Below are 18,454 nucleotides of genomic sequence, written 5' to 3'. Positions count from 1 at the left end.
ATCTGCCCTGCCAGCACAGAGTGCCATTTCCCTTCCATGTATTTGCGTGTGGCCTAGATTTTAACAATCTCTGGAGAAGATCAGACCCCACTCTACGCATCAGCAACATGTCTGCCACTGAGAACACCAAAACCTTCACAGGGGCAAGGGAAACTTATGGGACTGAAGGCGACAGAACTGACAATGAGGGTTCAAGCCCAGCTTGATGCTGCTAAAACAGAGAGGAACGAAAGGGAGGAGAGGGAGTGCCAAGAGAAGGAGAAGGTTGGCAGCATGAACTAGCCATGAAGGAAAGGGAAACCGAAATAGAAAGAGCCAAGCAGGACAGTGCCATAGGCACTGGCTTAACACCAAGCCGCACCTCCCTCCTTAGTCTCCGCGCCTTCCACCATCTCCAATATCAGTCGCCTTATGCCTGAATGTAACGAAGCAGAGCACGAAGCATGGTTGGACCACATGGAGGCCCTCTCCTCAGAATACAAGCTGACTGACACTGGGAAGGCCATGATTCTTGCAAAGCTCATGGCCAGAAAGGGGCAAGATACCTTCAATTCCTTAGAGAATAGCTACAAAGGAAATCTTGAGGAGGTCAGGCAAGCTGTAGCTATCGCATATGAAATTACACCTGAGCTCTGGAGGCAAACATGGCGAAGTCCTCCCAAGGAGATTGGTCAAACATTGTCTGACTGGTCTTAAAAAAAGACCTGAGCCTAACAGCGGATCAGTGCACTGGAGTGCAACGACTTCAAGGATATATTAAATACAATGCAGCCTGAGGACTTCCTCTATTACGCTCCCAGCCCTCTGGCCCTATACCGTACATTGGGGAGAAGCAGTTGAAATCATTCACTGAGTACTGCCACATGGATGATGCACACAGGACATGCCACCCAGCCTCCAGCACTCCAAATAGAAGCTTAGTTCTTTCTGACCCCACTGTCTTTTCAGTCTGCCCAAGAAACAGGCCATCTTTTAGTACATCTGTATGTGCAAATTGTAAAAAGATAGGCCGTTTAACAGCCTAGTGCGAAGCTGAAGGGGAAGCCATGGAAAAGACACTCCCCACCTCCCGATCAGAACTCCCAGCATACTCACACTGTTATCGCTCCTCATAGGGATTACAGTAAGGTTTGTTGCCACACATGTCAGAAATACGGGCATTCCTCAAGTTTTAAGGGTTCTTCCAAAAACAACAAATCCACAATTTTTGTTCTAGCAACCATGCATTCACAATCTTTAGGAACCCAGCTGCGGGCCCTATTTATGTTGCACCTTCTCAAGGGAGGCTATGACCTCATTCTAGGACAGGACCCACTTACCAGCCCCGTTCCAGGCCTACCATGAGTCCGTCAGGTGCTGATGCTCATTTCACCCCTGCCTTTGAGCCATAGGCAGTGCCTATGCCTGGCCGATCGAATGCTCCGTCCAGTCCAGTCATTGAGCCCACACCAGAGCCAGATCCAGTCTCCTATTGAAATCCAGTGCCTGAGCCTGCCTTAGCGCCAGCACACAGTGCAATAAGGCAGGCTCTGGAGATTCCAACCCAGTCCCCCCTTCATCTACTGGCCTGGCACTGCTACCAGTGTCTGGGCGAGAGCCAGCCCGAAGTTCAGTAGGTTCTTTTCCAGATCCCCCTGACCACAGCAGAAGCTCATTCCCCTGTGTGGCCTCGCAACCCATACTTGAGTTGGTCCTCATAACCTGCAAGCCCCTCACACCTACATCCATCTCTTCTGCTTCATCACAGTCCCCAGCAGACAAGTCTCTGGTGGACGAATCTATGCAATAAGTCCTGTTCCAGCTGGTCACCAATGTGGCTGCCATGTAACAAAAGCTGGCAGAACCAGTTGGTACCACTGCCGTCCAGGTTGTTGCAGCAGCCGGGGCAGTAGCCGATTCAGTGCCTGTTTCGCCAGACGATGGCACATTCACTGTTGTTGTTTCAGGTCTAAGTCCCAAGGGTAATGGTATTGTGGGCTCAAACTTGGCACCAGGGTCTTCTCAACCTCCCCTGGAGCCTCGTTCCCAGGTTCCAGTCAGGAGGCCTGAGCCTAAAGTGCAAAGGAATGCAAGGAGGGAAAGGAGTACGGAGCATAGGAGGTCAGGTAGCCACAGCACTCTTATGGCACTTGTATCATATCACTGTAACAGTGCCTCATCTTAACAGAACAATCCTAGCCCCTGATCCACAAAGGATGTCTAGGGTTGTCTCCTACCTTTAAGCAGTATTGCTGTACTGAAAAGTTTATTTTGTTCTTCACTAAGTCTGTTCCTTAGGCCAGCAAGCTGAAGAGCAAATCCTAGCCATTTTAGGACTTATGTTGCATTCTTTTACATATTTTGTAGCATTTTTATTTTGTAGCATGTATCCTAGAGTAACTAGTTTGTGTCCCTTTCGATATTTTCAAGCTGATGAACTTGTATTATAAACATACTTCATGTCCGTGTACATTATGTCATAGATTTAATGCCTTCTTTATAATTTAAATTATTCTCTGCACACAGCTAGTTATCATTTTGATGCTGCATTAGCTTAGTTCTGTGTGATATTTAGTTAAATGTTTTATGACCTTGAGTCACTATATAGCATTGCCAGTTCATTTTATTCCAGAGACATTATTTTTAAATAAATGCAGACATCTTACACTAGTGTTAGGGATATGACACTAAGATAAGTTAGGATTATATCTCAGACTATTTCCATTTGCATGGGCCAGGACTCATTTGGGGAAGTACTTAACATAACCGATCCATCGGCCCATTAGTGCAGACCTTCACGATCAAAATGAAGTGGAATGTCTGCTCAAAGGGGTAGCTTTACGGTTATCGCCACTGGATCGCTAACTCTGAAGAACTTTACGGGGAAAATACCAGACGGTAGGGGGACAGGCAGACCCACAAACCTAGGAGCGACAGGAGAGTTTTACCCTATAACATTCTCAGCCTATTCAAGGTGTGGGCTTTATGTGTCCCAAAGGAACACACTTGCAGGTAGGTAGCTGTTTCCTCTGTCTTGATCCTCAGATTCAGTTAATTTCCCATTGAGTCTTCCAGCCTTTTACCAGTAGAACCTACTTCCTTAATTCCCAGGTGTGCACCGACCTTGCAGCCTGAAGCAATGCCTGCAGCAACAATTGAGACCTTATAAAGCAGGGGTCGCCACCTTGAGTTCAGTTCAACTCCGATTTGTCTAGTCTAGTCGAAAACTCAGCACAGGTGACCTCTGCCCAAACAATCCCTAGCCTATGCAACTCACATTTTCTCATACTGGATTGATAGTGCCATTCTCAGACGTCGCTGATAACTTGAGTCACATCGACATAAGGTTGTGTGTGCAAGAGAAAACAGGTAGATCTTAGGCAAGCATTTCAACTATGTACTGTAAACACACATTTAGGGCTATATTGCCCAAAAAGACTTCCATATGGAGTTGCTATGCCATCACCACAAATACGAGATTAAATACACTTTAAATACTTTCTACCATATCATTAATAATTCATATATGATAAAAAAAAACATTATAACAACCCAAATACATCAATAGGAATCGAAATAAATCCATAAATTCCTTTTAATGCATTGAAATACATCGCCGACGAATCGTTTTTAAAAGAACATACGTTACCCTCCTTTCCACCGAGACGTGTGGTGGTGGGTGATGTTGGCAAAGATTGACAGCTGGATTTTTGCCGTCATAAAACTTCCAATCTAGTTGTTTTAAATAGCCTTTATACATTACGTTTCTTGAGTGCAATGACTGAATGAGTCATGTGTGTTGTGATGTGCAATCGAGCGTACAATTTACGTATGATCGAGGAAATGACGTGGCGAAATGCGAAGCTTTGATTTTATTTTTATTGGTGATATATTCTTTATGTAATGTAAAGTTCTGTAATGTGCGCTGATGGCTGCACTGTTAATTTAGGGCAACGTCTACAATTGCATTTCTAAGGGAATAATTGTTTTTGCAGTTGCAAATATTTGGATGTTCCAGAACAAAGCCTCGAGTGGGCCCTATAAATACGCCTGATGACGCCATAGGCGTCACTTCTCTCCCACAGGGCCAGGATATTCTCCAAAATGGACCTACTAAAATCTTATTTTCAGGTCCCAGTAGCTCCAGAGGACATCCCCAAGACCGCCGTCATCATGCCCTTCGGGTCCTACGTCTTCGCCTTCTCCACCTTCGGCCTGAGGAACACAGGCGCGACCTTCCAGAGGTTGATGGACAGCATCCTTGGGGACCTGGACTTCTGCGTCTGCTACGTCAACGATATCCTAATATTTTCCAGAATCTCGGGAGGAATACCTGCGATACATCCGGAAGGTCCTGCAGCGCCTACAGGAGAATGGCCTCATCGTCACATTTGACAAATGCACCTTCAGCATCGAGAAAGTGGAGTTCCTGGGCCACGAGATATCCCCAGAGGGTGTCCACCTGATGTCGTCGAAGGTTGAAACCGTCGAGAAGTTCCCCACCCCTACCTCCATCAGGGCTGTACAAGAATTCCTCGGGATGGTCAACTACTACAGGAGATTCATCCAGGGGATCACTCACACCATGGCCCCCCTGACGGAGGTCCTGAAGGGACGTCCAAAGACCTTAGTGTGGGAACCCGACCAGCTGAAGGCTTCCCTCCTGATGAAGGCCTCCCTCGCCAAAGTAACATCTTTGGCCTACCAGGACGCCAGCGCTCCCCTCCAGCTGACGACTGACGCCAGCAATGTCACCTTCGGGGCAGTGCTGGTACAGATCATCAGAGGGACCCCTCAGCCCATTGCCTTCTTCAGTAGGAGGCTAAACCCCGCCGAGTCCCACTACAGCACCTTCGACCAAGAACTCTTCGCAGCATACCAGGCGGTGTGGCACTTCAAGTTCCTCCTGGAGGGGACGCCCTTCACAATATGGACCGACCACCAGCCACTGGTCCACGCCTTCACAAAGCTGGGTGACGCATGGTCCTCTAGGCAGCAGCAGCACCTAGCACCCATTGCAGAGTTCACCTGCACCATCAGGTACCTCCCTGGCAGGAAGAACCTGGTAGCCGATGCTCTCTCAAGGATCGAGATCGATTCCATACAGCTTGGGATCGATTACAAGGACCTCGCCCACAAACAAGCTGCTGACCCTGAGACCCCAGCATACAGTACAGCCGTCACATTACTGAAGTGGAAGGACAAGCCCTTCAGCTCAGAAGGATCAACATTACTGAGCGATATCAGTACCGGACGACCCCGCCCTCTGGTACCCGTCTCCAGACGTCGGTTGGTTTTCGACATCATCCACGGCCTAGCCCACCCCTCTGGAAGGACAACAGCCAGACTGCTGACGGAGAAGTTCATCTTGCATGGCATACAGAAAGATGTGACGGCCTGGGCAAGACAATGTATGCAGTGTCAGACAAGTAAAGTGGGGTGGGACACTGAATCAGCGGTGGGCGAATTCCCCCAGGCAAAGAGATGTTTTGGGCACATCAACGTCGACGTAGTAGGACCTCTTCCCCTATCTGGAGGAGCCAGATACCTACTGACAGTCGTCGACCGCTCCACCAGATGGCCCGAAGCTACGCCCATGGAAGAAGCCACCTCCAGTGCATGCGTGGAAGCCCTCCTCTTCAGCTGGATCAGTCTGTTCGGTGTCCCGGACGACATAACAACCCTGGCATGTCTAATGGGGACCACTCACCACAGCGCCACTGCCTACAACCCTGCAGGAAACGGAATGGTGGAAAGGTTCCACAGGTCTCTGAAGGCATCCCTCATGGCTCGTTGCTCTTCTGAAGACTGGAAGTACCAGCTACCCTGGGTCCCCCTCGTGTTGAGGACTGCCCCCAGAGCCAACGGCGACCCCTCCTCAGCAGAAAAGGTCTACAGGGAGACTCTGGTAGTCCCAGGGGAACTCGTCGCAGAGAACAGGGACGACATAGGAATACAAAGGCTCTGATACAGAGTTGGGAAATTTGCCCCTTGCCAGAGGACATTCACCGACAGGACGTCCCCCTTCATGCCCCCAAGATATCCTCCTCCACCATGTCTTCGTCAGGGACGCCGCCACGCCATATGCCCACCCTTGACTAGACCCTACAGAGGACCTTTCCTGGTCCTGGAAAGGAACAAGAAGGCATTCCAAATATCCATCCGTGGGCGGGAAGACTGGGTGTCAATAGATCGTCTCAAACCCGCATTCCTGGAGGGGGGCAACGGAGGAGGACCCCAAGACCTCCTGCAGGATACGGCAGCCCCTAAAACAACCCCGGTCTCAGGAAGGCGGGGAGGGCGTCCCCGTAAAACCCAGAAACCTAATGAAAATTCACCACAACAAACCACTGCAGAGGATATCGGCGAAGGCGACCACCCTCTCCAGTTGACATCAAGAAAGAGAGGCCCCCTTTGTCGTCCCAGAAGGTACCTGGTTTAATCAGACATTACCTCCGTTTTGGGGGCGGGGGCGGGGGTGGTATTGTATTGTAAAGTCCCCACTCAACGCGCTCTCTGTGGAGAACATCCCGTTTTCTGAGGTGCCTTTCCGCGACTAAGGTCGGGCGGAATATATATTTATCATCACAATTATAAATTTGTAGCCTATATGTTGTCTTTCCAAGAAAAATTTTGATAATATTAAAGGTATTATTCGCGAGGATTGTGTGGTTTTACTATAACCTCGCATATCCGGCTGAAATTGTGTGTGAACAGTAGCTACGTGTCAATACCAGCTTTCCCCCCTTCCTCCTCCTAGATAATTTTTTTTTAGAAGACATCTTGTTGAATGCAGTCATCTGTTAAAAGCCAGAGGGAATTACGGAGAACTTTATAATAATACATTTTGAACACCTTTATATATAAAGACGCCAAAGTTACGATCTACAGAAACTTTCAGAGATAGCAAGAAATTTTGACGCTAATATCCTTTGAATTTTGCTGTAACTCGGTTCATTTGAGTGCCACTGAGTTGTAATGACCTTTGAGTAATATGTTTGAACTATAAGGATTGCATTTTTATCGACGTAGTATGTTAAAATACGTTATTATTAACCCATAAATTAGTGAAATAAGCTGCTTCCGTCAGTTTAACTTATTAGAGACGGTAGAAAACATGTCGCCAAAAATGCTTTAATGATTTCATTCATAATTTAACTAACTGAATTTTATATAAAAATATTATAATATAATAATTATTTTAATTTACATTAATTTAAAATGTTAAAAAACGTAATTATTAACCCATTATTATTATTATAACGAATTAACCACTATTTTCGCTATACTATTTACTGCTACGAAAACGTAGCACGTAAGGTAGAAACTACTTGATTAGCCAGAAATACTTCACTAATTGCATTTATAAGAACAAAACTCAATTTTACATTGAAGTAATATACATGAATTATATTTTTAAAATCTCTATTAATTCAAAACTTTGAGAAGAGCAATTTATAACCCAAAAATGACCCACGAAAAGGACCTCATTCTCTTGGGTGGAAAGCGGAAAGGGGACTCTTGTAAGTGTTAGTGAATACTTGATTAGCCAGAAATATTTCACTAACTGCATTTATAAGTAAAAAACTCAATTATAAATTGAAATAATATACATGAATTATATTTTATTAATTTTTATTAATTCCAAACTCTGAGAAGAGCAATTTATAACCCAAAAAAGGACCCACGAAAAGGACCTCATTCTCTTGGGTGGATTCGTGTCAAATGTCAGTGTAAACAAACAAATATCTCCCGGAATCGACGTCGACGAAGAATCAACCCAAAAATCAACCCATTTCGACCGGAAATACTGACTGAATGATCGAACTGAAGGGCAACCGAGGTAAATCAATGATCGAAGTTGAATTCGCAAGTTAAAAATTGGGTTAAATTTGAGTTTTCGAGTTGAATTTGGTCGAGTTAATCGAGAATTTCGGTCCCGGTGGCCCTAAGGTGACGATTGCCGATGTTGATTAACTGTTAATTAAGTCATTTTTAAAATTTCCGTTATTTAAATAACGGTGGAGGTTAAATCCGTGATTTAAGTTGAATTTGCCGGTTAAAAACAGAGTTAGTTGAATTTGCCAGTTAAAAACGGAGTTAAATTTGAGGTTCTAGGTTAAGCTAACTGTGCTTAGAATGAGGTTACGATTGCCGACCTTATGTAATGAGGGTTACGTATTTTATCCATTTGAACTGTTATTGACGTTATTTGAATTGTGGTTTGGCCCTGTATTTGCTTTTGGGAGTGGTTATTTTAACGGTACGACGCATAACCAGGCCTGTACGAGCCTGTGTAAGGCGAGGCTACCTTCATTTTATTAAACTGCTTTTATATAGGTTTTGTTTTTCAGCTTTCCCTGTTTAAGCAAATTCAAACCTGCCAGGTCCCTTTGGGTAGGTTAGGTTAAGCTAGGAGTCATCGCCTCATTTACTTTGTTCCGACACAATATACAAAACGCCGGTCCTTTACGTTTGTTCCGACAAAGCACACAAACCCTCTGTCCTTTACATTAGGGATTACTTTCAGGCGTAGGCTGGAAACGGCCGTTGAACTTCAAACAAGGTGATTAGGAAATTAACTACTGTCCGGGAGGCGGGGATACCCGCCTGCCCGGATGTAAACATTCCAGTTTGCTTTTTTTTGCCGTTGCTGACGTGTTTTCGTTCTCTCTGCCTGACTGTCGTTAAGCTCTTATTTTCCCGGTGGGATCTTTCTGTATTTTTGTTTATATATGCGTGTGTTTGATATTTGCAATACAAACCCACGATTTGTGATAACCTCGCGTAAGCAAATCGTTCCCCTGCCTGTGTCTTGGGTTTGACGGCCAAGGGCATAACTGGAGTAGCGTAACCAAGTGGTAATGCTTCTCTCCAGCGGCCCTTTACGTAAATACTGAAGGTGCCCCTGTACTTTCGGAGATATAGTTTGGGACGCGATATCTTCACTCTCCTTCCATGGGCTTCCACCTGGGCTCCGTGTATAAGGGGCATCACTAATTTCTCCCTACTTATGCTGAGTGTTCCTCGCCGCCTGCACTTAGAGAATTGCGGGCCGAGTCGGGGGTTGCGGGCGTCGTCGATAAGTTCCGCTTCCACGGCGCCCTTGGTGGCCTCCCCTCCGTCCATTTTTCTCTTCCCGTAGGTTCTTCCCCCCCTTTTAGTAGATCTCCTTCCTTTGTCCTCTTCGCTCGCTCGTCGGGCGAAGACGGGGGTGGGGGGAGCGATCGGGCGACCTCGTCTAGAGTACCTCCCGCTGTGTAGAGCAGTTCCCCTTGTAGCGGGAGGAGCCTCCCACTACTAATCATCTTTGTTTTTCTTTCAGGTTGACAGTGAGCATCGCAGACAGCAGTAGTTGGCTGGATATATCAAAGAATATCTTGCATGAAGCAGTCCCGACATTCATTCAGTGTTGCTTCGGGATCGACCACAATACCTGATTAGATGACATATTTCCACGCCGAGATCGCTCTGACTCTGTTCCCTGATGAGCCTGTTCCCGATGTAGATCGATCGCTGTCATTGCTGGTTTTCTTGTATGCTGTTGCAATGCTTCCTGCGTATCTGTGGTCCATCTGCTCCTGCTGTTCCCTGTGTTATGCTCTTGTCAACTCAACGACAGTCTGTGGGCTGCTCTCCTGGTCTCCTGCCGCAGCTGCCCTGATCGCTCCTGTCGTTGCTAGTGACTTTCAAATGACTTTCTGTCCGTTGCAGTAGCTCCTGCCTTCCGAACCGCTAACGTAGCTAGTGATCGTGCCTGGGGCCGCTTCTTGTGTTCCTGCCAGCTGCCCTGGAGGTTACGATGTCAGCCATCCTGCCCTGATGTTGGCGTGAAAGGGAAGGAAGTGGCCTTTGTGGAAGTGACATTCCTGGCCGACTTGCATGACTCCTGCTCTCGAACCTTTGCCGTGCTCCTGCATCGGCTGTCCTGATCATTCCTGCCGCTTCTGGCTGACCCGGGGCCGCTTCTGTGTGTTCCTGCCAGTTGTCCCAGAGGTTTATGATGTCCGCCATCCTGTAGAAGATGTTGGCGTGAAGATGTAGGAAGTCGTCCTGTTGAGATGATGTTCCTGGCCGTTTGCAGTAGCTCCTGCCTTAGTGATTGCTGCCATGACTCCTGCATCGGCTGTCCTGACTCATGCTTCTCCTGGTGGTGGTGTCGTGGCTGCGTCCGTTGTGTTCCTGCCGGGGACCCTGGAGGTTTTGTTGTTTGGAAGGTTATCCACCATCCTGTGAAGATGTCGAGATGGATGTGGTGAAGGATGCCGTTTGTGGAAGTAGCTGCCATCTTCTTCATCTTATTTGATTTCGTCTTCTGCTGCATCTTCCCTTCCTCTCCCGAGGTCCAAGGGGTCCCGAGGGTGGACAGACCTCCATCAGCCGATGGAAAGGAATGCTGCTTCTTCCCCTTGATGCCCTTGGACATAGGAAGGAGGCAGTGGGTCTCTCGTTGGCTCTTCCCGACCTTCGGGTTAGGAAACCATCATAGCCGTGGGTTTTGTGTTTCAGAAGTGTTCTGGGGTGCGCAGACCTCAGTTGCGATCCCGTTCATGAGTCTTAGAGGTTTTGTTCTAAGATGGGGCTGCCTCGGTCCTTTACATTAGAATACTTTCAGTGCTCAAGATTCTGTGGAATATCGGCCGATCTGGTCTGGAGACAAGGTGGTTCGGGAGCAGTCACGAGAGAAAGGGCCGAGGCACCTAGGTGTCTTGGTTCCTCTTCCTGCCAGCACCAAAACATTCCAGTTTGTTCCGACACAATATACAAACCCTGGTCCTTTTTTAGGAATTGCTTTCAGGCGAGGCTGGAAACGGCCGTTAAACTCTTGAGCAAGGTGGTTTCTGTAACTTTGTTCCTATACCTGGATGTAAACATTCCAGTTGTTCCGACACAATATACAAACCCTTCCTTTACAAACCCATGCTTTCAGTGATAACCTGGAAACGGCTGTTAAACTCTTCAGCAAGGTGGTTGGCAATAACTACCTCCAGGTAGACATAGCTGGATACCCGCCTGCCCAGATGTAAACATTCCAGTTGTTCCGACACAATATATAAACCTCGGTCCTTTACATTAGAGATTACTTTCACTTCCCCTACATCCAGGCTGGAAACGGCCCTTGAACTTCAAACAAGGTGGTTAGGCAGTTAACTACTGTCCTTCTTATGCTGAGTGCCTGCCCGGATGTAAACATACTGAGATTTGCTTTCGCTGGAGTGGGAGGTTACGGACGTTGTTCTTCGCCACTCTCTGCCTGACAGCATTTTCTCTTTTTTTTGGTGGGAATATTCTTCCTTTTTTCTTTAAAATGGAAAAGACACCTAAGCCCTCCTATCCCCAGCGTGTGTCCCGGGGAGGGGGGAGGAGCGTAAACCTTCAGATCCAGGGTCGACCTGGACCCACACGCAGGGCTTGTACATCTTGCAGGGGCGTGTGTGTTCACGCCTCTACTAATCAGTGAGTGTTGTTTTTGGTCCTTCAGGTTGGGTGAGCATTGCAGAGGCAGCGTTACCGTCGTTGGCTGGATATCAAGGAGTCGTCCTGAGAAATATCCTGCACTCCAGTTGGTGGCTTTGTATTCAGGTTGCTTCTCCTCCCAATGCCTGATTAGATGACTCTTACCACGGTGAGGACTCCCTTCCTCTTACGTTTCATCGTTTGTGGAAGGGCGCTGGGAAGTCTTGCTTCCCGTTCATGGGCTGTTTTTTCCTCCGCGAGCAGGTAGGGGCTTCTATTTCTAACCCGACTCTTGCTTCAGGTCCTGGACTGGATAGCCAGGCGATGAATCCCAACTCTTCCTGGCTGCACCTGGGCCTACCTGGCTCGGCTCTGGAGGATTGGCTCCCCTGGCCTCCCCCAGTCACGACCTCACACTGCGACAGCCACTCGACAACCGCCACCTTCGAGCTTCATCCAGATGCCGATTTCAGTGGCATCGCATCTGGACACCCAAGTGTTGGCGTCATCTGAGGGCCAGCACGCTGTTCCACTGCTGCCTGGCATCCTGGCTCCATTCACGGCGTGCTGGCCCCTCCTACATGGTGACGCGTTATCGTTATGTGACTGTTGCTGCCCCTGTTGCTGACCATGGCCTGTCTTTGGATACGGTTCCTCGTCTGACTCTCCAGCCCGGCCCTTCGTCTGCCTCAATCCCCATTCCAGCGACCAGAGCGGACCGACTCCGAATCTGCACATGGGAGGGCGGTGCCTGATCCCTGGCCCCGCCCACTTTGGTTCCTGGCCGACGCGCGGCTCTCTCTGCCCAGGCAATTGCTGGCCCGAGCTCCGCCGTCTCTGCCCTGATCGCCTTCTGCTGCAGCCCCTCCTGCTGTTCCTGCTGTTCCTGAGTTGGCAGCCTTGCTTTCCTGGCTTGGGGATTTGACTGCTTTCCTGAAGAAGATGGTGAAGAAGAAGAAGAAGAGGTCTAGGAAGGTGTCGCCATCGTCTTCATCTTCATCTTCATCATCGTCGCCATCTGCTGTCTTCCTCTTCTCCTTCCGAGGCCTGCGGTCCCGAGAAGAAGTCAGACCTCCATCCCACCCTAAGAAACCTCTTCCCCTTGACCCTTGAGATTTCTAAGGGTCTGCCTCCTTCCACAGGGAAGGCAGTGGGATCTCTCGTTGGCTCTTCCCGATCCTCGGATCAGGGAACCGCTGCCCGGCCTCCGGGCCAGGGCACCGGGAGCCAAGGCGTGCAGACCAAGGTCGGCACTCTCCCGCTCTCGCCCTAAGAAACCTCCTGCTTCTAAGATGGGCGAGTCGCGTCGGGCACTCGTTCGCGAGTTGCTCCAGTACCGAGTCCCCAAGAGACTGGGTACCCCAGTCTGATACGGTGGACACTTCTGCCGTGCGGATTAGGGCGTGGGGCGAGAGAAAGAGCCAGGGCATGCAGGTGCTCCGCCTCTTCCTGCTGGCACTCCTTCCAGTGCCAGGTCAGGTTCCCGGGACAGTGCTCTCATCCCCACGGGGCCGAACGCCAGAAGAGGTAGAGAAGAAGTCCCCTTCAGTCTTCCCCGAGAGTCTCTGGCCTCGAAGAAGACTGACTCGCGTCCAGAGGACAGCACAAGCTCGTGCCAGCCAGCTGCGCATTTGACTCCTCCCAGTCCCGGGCCCTTGGCAAGCCTGGCTCGGGGGAGATGAATGCTGGTCGACTTTTTGCGAGCCGCTCCACTTTCCTCGGACTGCGTTTCACCTGGGCTGAAGACGGTCTCCTCGACCCGGGCTCGTAATCACCGCGGGTTGGTGACTGCTCTTGGCCCGCTACCTCTGCTGGTTCTGCCAGTAAAGGCAGTGGGGCGCCCTGATCTTCTCGCCTGTCCCCTCCGCCCTCGGTCTCCTCCAGGGGCGAGTCGAGAGAGGAGGAACTCTGGGGATTGTTCTCCAGGTGTCAACTGCGTGGGGTATGCACCCAGGCTGTCTTGGCTCGACCAGGTCCTACGCCTGTAGTTCAGGAAGGTCCTCTGGGGTCTGCCGAGACACCCTGCAGGTGTAGTTCGAGGACCGCACCCTGGAAGGACACCGAGATCCTCTGCCCCAGGATGCGGACACCCCGAAATACAGAGGACTTTTGCTGAGGTTACCCAGGTGTCTGATTCGTCAGCACAATGACCTGGTCTCAGGGACCACAGGTTCATCTGTGGATTGTCCGTCGCCAGGTGTCCTTCTGGGGACCCAAGAAGGAACCCAGCTGGCTTCGGTGGGGCTGCCGTGGTCCACGCTTGCCGAGGGAGTTCTCGATCAGGTGAGGGTCTTGTGTCTGGGCAAGGACAGACACAGAATTCGCTTGAAAGCTTCTTCCCCCTCTGCCTCGTCCAGAAGCGTTTCTACGCCAGCGGAAGGCGTTGCTGACTGAACAGGTTGACCTGGACCTGACTCGTTTGGATCTGGGTCTGGCTCGTTGCAGCAATTGTCTGCCAGAGAACATTTCTCTCTCTCAGCAAGAAGCTGCAACCCTGGAAGCCACCTGGCATGGCGGCCTTCCAAGCAGTCTCCCCGGCTCGATCTGTGGTCATTCACAGTATCGAGTCTGCTTCCTCAGGCCAGTCTGGAGGTAGGGCCATTTCCTACCTTGCCCACCAGACTGCAAACCTGTGGGCAAACCTGGTGCTAAAGCGAGAGACGCTGTTCTCTGTCGCTTGCCAGGTCTGTTGGTCTCCCAGTCAGCTATCGCTCTTTGGACCGTTGCTGGGTTCCTACTCTCTCTTCCCTAGAGAGTTGGTGGGCCTTGGTGGGACAAACGCTGCACGATCCGCGACCGGCTTGTCCGCCAGGCAGTGGTAAGACCTCCTGGTCTTCTCCCCCACTGCAGCCAGGTCTCTCTTCTCCTTCGGGCCAGGCTGGCACTTCGGCCCCTAAGAAGCCCCAGTCTTTGAAGGGGTCCCGAGGAAACACCCAGCCTCCTTCTTCCTTGAGAAGGGGGTCACTCCGTCCCTTTCAGTCCCCTTTCCATGCCGGTATAACCAAGGGTAAGAAGAAGAAGGGGAAACGCTGGGGCGGCATTCCACCCCAAAAGGTGCGAAGGTGGGGTTGCCTGTCGAGCCATTGGGCAACGTGGCAGCGACGCCGGAGCCGAGACCTGGATAGTGGATGTCCTTCGGAGGGATATCTACTACCCTTCGAGTCTCGGCCTCCCTCACCAACTCTCGGTCCATCTCCAAACTTATCTTCCAGGTTCGTCGAAGGACATCGCACTACAGCAAGAAGTGCAAGCCATGCTGAGCAAGAGTGCTGTAGAAGTCGTGTCGGACCAGTCTCAGGCTTTTACAGCTGCATCTCTCTTCGAGAAGGCATCAGGGGATGGAGACCGGTCATAGACCTCTCTCCAGAAACCGTTTCCTTCGCCAGAGGGTCTTGCGATGGAAACAGCGCAAACTGTGCTGGCCTCCATCAGGGAGAACGACTTCATGTCCCGGTGGACTTGAGGATGCGTATTTCCAGATCCCATCCATCCGCCCTTGGGAATGAACCTCCGCTTGGTTCTCGGGAGTCGGTCTTCCAATTCAGGGCACTTTGCTTACCCCGCTCGACCGCTCCCCAGGTGTTCACGAGTGTGTCTCTTGGGTGTCAGCTTGGGCCCACTCTTACGGGATACGTCTACTGAGGTATCTCAGCGACTGGCTAGTCCTGGCGAGCTCTCGCCGCTGTTGCTAAGGACAGGATTTCTCCTCAAGTTTTGCCGGATCTAGGGATCATGGTAAATCTGGAATGTCAGATCTCACCCCCAAGCAGAGGACAAAGTACCTGGGCATGCTGATAGACACGGTGGCAGCGAAAGTCTTTCCCCTCGGACTCTCGTATCCTTCAGTCAGGCAGCACAGTTGTTCCTGTCTCGACAGGAGCAACTAGCATCAATGGCAAGTCCCACCATCGGTCACCTGTCGTCATTGGAGAAGCCAGTACCTCAGAGCTAATTGTCTTCACCTGCAGGTCTCTCCAGTGGAGGCTAATGGAATTGGTCCCAGTCCCGAGACCCCCAGTCCTTCCTCATTCCTCTTTCCGAGGAAGTGAGGAAAGGACCTTCACTGGTTGGTTAGACGACAGGAACCTCTTAATAGGAGTATCCTGCATATTTCCCCTCCTGAAATGCTTCTGTTCTCGGACAGATCGACCGAGGGATGGGCGCACACCTGGAGGAGTTGGTGACTTGAATTGTGGCACCGAGACAACAAGCACCTTCACATCAACATCCTGGAGCTCAGGGCAGCCTTCCTGGCCCACCAGGAGTTCCAGGATCGAGTGATGGGACACTCCTGGTACTGATGAACGACAAAACCACGTTAGTGGCATACGTCAACAAGCAGGGGGACTGGTGTCCCACCAGCTTTATCAATTGACGATGCAGGTGCACGATTGGGCCGTGGCTCACTGCAGAGCTGTCAACCAGGTACATTCCAGGCAAGAGGAATGTCATGGCAGACAAGCTCAGGCCGCCAGAGCCAGGTGGTAGGGACCGAACATGGTCCCTCCATCAGGAAGACTCAAAGGCTGTTGGACCTGTGGGAATCGTCCAGTCATCGATCTGTTTGCCACCCGCACAACAAGAAAACTCTAGATCTTCTGTTCTGTCCCTCATACCGGACCCATGGGCCGCTGCTGAGAGACATGCTGTTCCAACACCGTGGGACAATCTCGATCAACATTTTTTCCCCATGCTGTGATGATCACCCCAAATCTCAGAATGACTCTGGTGGCACCCAAATGGCCCCAGGCCAGTTGGTACCCGGACCTGCTAGCTCTCCTCTCCGAGGCATCGAGAAGAATTCCCCTGACCCAACCTTTTGTGTCAGCCTCCCACGCCAGCGGTTCAACCTGGCAGTGCATTCCCTGTGTCTTCACGGACTGGGAGGTTATCCACCATCTCTTGCAAGCAGAGGCTTTCGCGCTGAGCAGCAACAGAGATGGCAGGATACCTCAGAAGATCTTCCAACAGCGGTATACCAGGGAAAGTGGTCCGTCTTCTGTGGTTGGTGTCGTCGAAGGGAACTATCTCTCCGGTCAGAGTCTACTGTTCAGCAGTCTGGACTTCCTCGTCTTCCTCCGCTGAGAGAAGCTTCTCTCCGTTTCAGCTTTGAAGGCTACCGCGCCGCACTTGGCCTAGTCTTGCGGCTGAAAGGAGTAGACATCTCCTCCTCTTTCGAGGGTTTCTCTACTCACCCTAGAGAGTTCGAACGGTCTTGCCCACCCAGGGATCTGAGGCCCCCCTGGCCTTGGCTGTGACTCTTGTCTTAAGGAGCCTGACTCATCCTTCACCGTAAGGCCTTTAAGATTGAGTCGACAGACAAGGGTCCTGACCCCTCAAGACTGTCTTCTTACTGCCTTGCCCTGGCATCGCGAAAGAGTTGGCGACTTCCTAACCTGGACTTTCCTTTGATGTTAAACACTCGGGGATGGGGATCAGTTACGCACATCGATTTCATCCCGACTTCGTGGCGAAGACTCAGAACCCTTGGTCCCTGACGACGGTTCGAGTCCTTCACCTGATCCTCCAAAGTCGAACTTGGTCCATCCTGATCCAAGAATATGTCGGATGCTACAGTGTCCTGTTAAGGTGCTGCGGTCCCTGAAGAGACTCGGCACCTCCAGCCTGGATGTCAACAACTCCTTGACACTAGCACCTGGCTGGCTGACCAAGAAAGAAGTGTCCAAGAATACCATCTCCTTTTGGTTTCAGGATTGCATCTCGATATGTTGCGTGCTCTGCTGCAGGAGAATGACACAGGAGTGACGGCCTCTCTTCTTTCTCCCCCCCATCCTGGCTCTCTTCCCATGGGCAGGGAGCGGACGGCTGCCGTTACAAGCTGGACTGGGCGATCGAGGCAGGTAAGCACATAACAGGAGCTCCTGTTTCTTTTCCGTTCAGGTTAATAGAAGCAACCCCACTCCTTCCTCTTGCAAGGGGAGGAAGGAGACCATGACTTTGAGACAAACCCAATGCTTGTATTTGCCTTATTGTCATCCGACGTCAAATTTTTCCTAGCCTACTTTGCATGAACTGACGTTTCCTCTCATGCAAAGGACCCAGAAGTCTGACAAACTGATCCTGCGTTTCCTACAACCTGATCTTTTGTCAGAGGCAGTTTTTCCTTCCTCGCTCTTACGACCAGGAAGGGAAGACAAGGTGGTGAACTCCAGTCAGTTCAGAGAGACTTTATCAGATTCCTCCTCCAATCAGTGAGTCTCCTAATGTAAAGGACCGAGGGTTTGTATATTGTGTCGGAACAAATAACAGTTTTAAAAGTAAATTGTATTTTTCCTAACTATACAAACCCGAGGTCCTTTACACTTTATGCCCACCTCATGCCACCCCTCAATCTGTACCTGGGCCGAAAGGCAAATTGGAATGTTTACATCCGGGCAGGCGGTACTCCTGCCTCCCGGACAGTAGTTAACTGCCTAACCACCTTGTTTGAAGTTCAACGGCCGTTTCCAGCCTACGCCTGAAAGTAATCTCCTAATGTAAAGGACCTCGGGTTTGTATAGTTAGGAAAAATACAATTTACTTTTAAAAATTGTTATGTTTCAGACATTTATATTAGCAAGGGACCTTGCTGTAGAGAAGCATGACACCCCTGTGATAGCTCAGTAATACCACACTCCACTCTGCTTGTATTGTTCAGTTTTTAGGAACTTGTACCCTGGAATAGTATAGAACACACAAAATTTACCTACTCATTTTCCCTAACAATTTTATGGCCATTTTTTCAAACAACTGCTGTAAGCTACAATGTTTAAAAAAAATGAATTACTACACAGCACACTACCTTACTTACCAGTATAAAGGCAACTCGTGTAATGGAACACAACCTTTAAACCACTGACTTAAACACAATCAAATACAGTATGTAGGGATGACTTCATCACCTTATCACTCTTTTTACAACCCAAAACAAGGCATATCCATTACCCTTAACACTCTGACCAATAAAACCCAAAAAGATTAATCGTAACCTCTGGTATAATAGTGCTTTGTCCCTTGC

The 18,454-nt window shown here is 49.9% G+C and overlaps 1 long non-coding RNA gene across 2 annotated transcripts in view; it reads left to right on the top strand.

Moving 5' to 3' along the window:
• The first annotated feature begins 7,607 nt into the window (after nucleotides 1-7,607).
• The window catches only part of LOC136856449 (uncharacterized), a 97,577-nt gene continuing 86,730 nt past the window's right edge, over nucleotides 7,608-18,454 (top strand). For both annotated transcript variants that reach the window (XR_010858338.1, XR_010858339.1), the window contains exon 1: nucleotides 7,608-7,822. This is a non-coding gene — a long non-coding RNA (uncharacterized lncRNA). The remainder of the gene's footprint in view (nucleotides 7,823-18,454) is intronic.

Source organism: Macrobrachium rosenbergii, chromosome 35, assembly GCF_040412425.1.
Source record: "Macrobrachium rosenbergii isolate ZJJX-2024 chromosome 35, ASM4041242v1, whole genome shotgun sequence".
Lineage (NCBI taxonomy): Eukaryota > Metazoa > Arthropoda > Malacostraca > Decapoda > Palaemonidae > Macrobrachium > Macrobrachium rosenbergii.
Note: the sequence above shows the minus strand (reverse complement) of the source record. Positions and strands in the feature narration are given on the sequence as shown.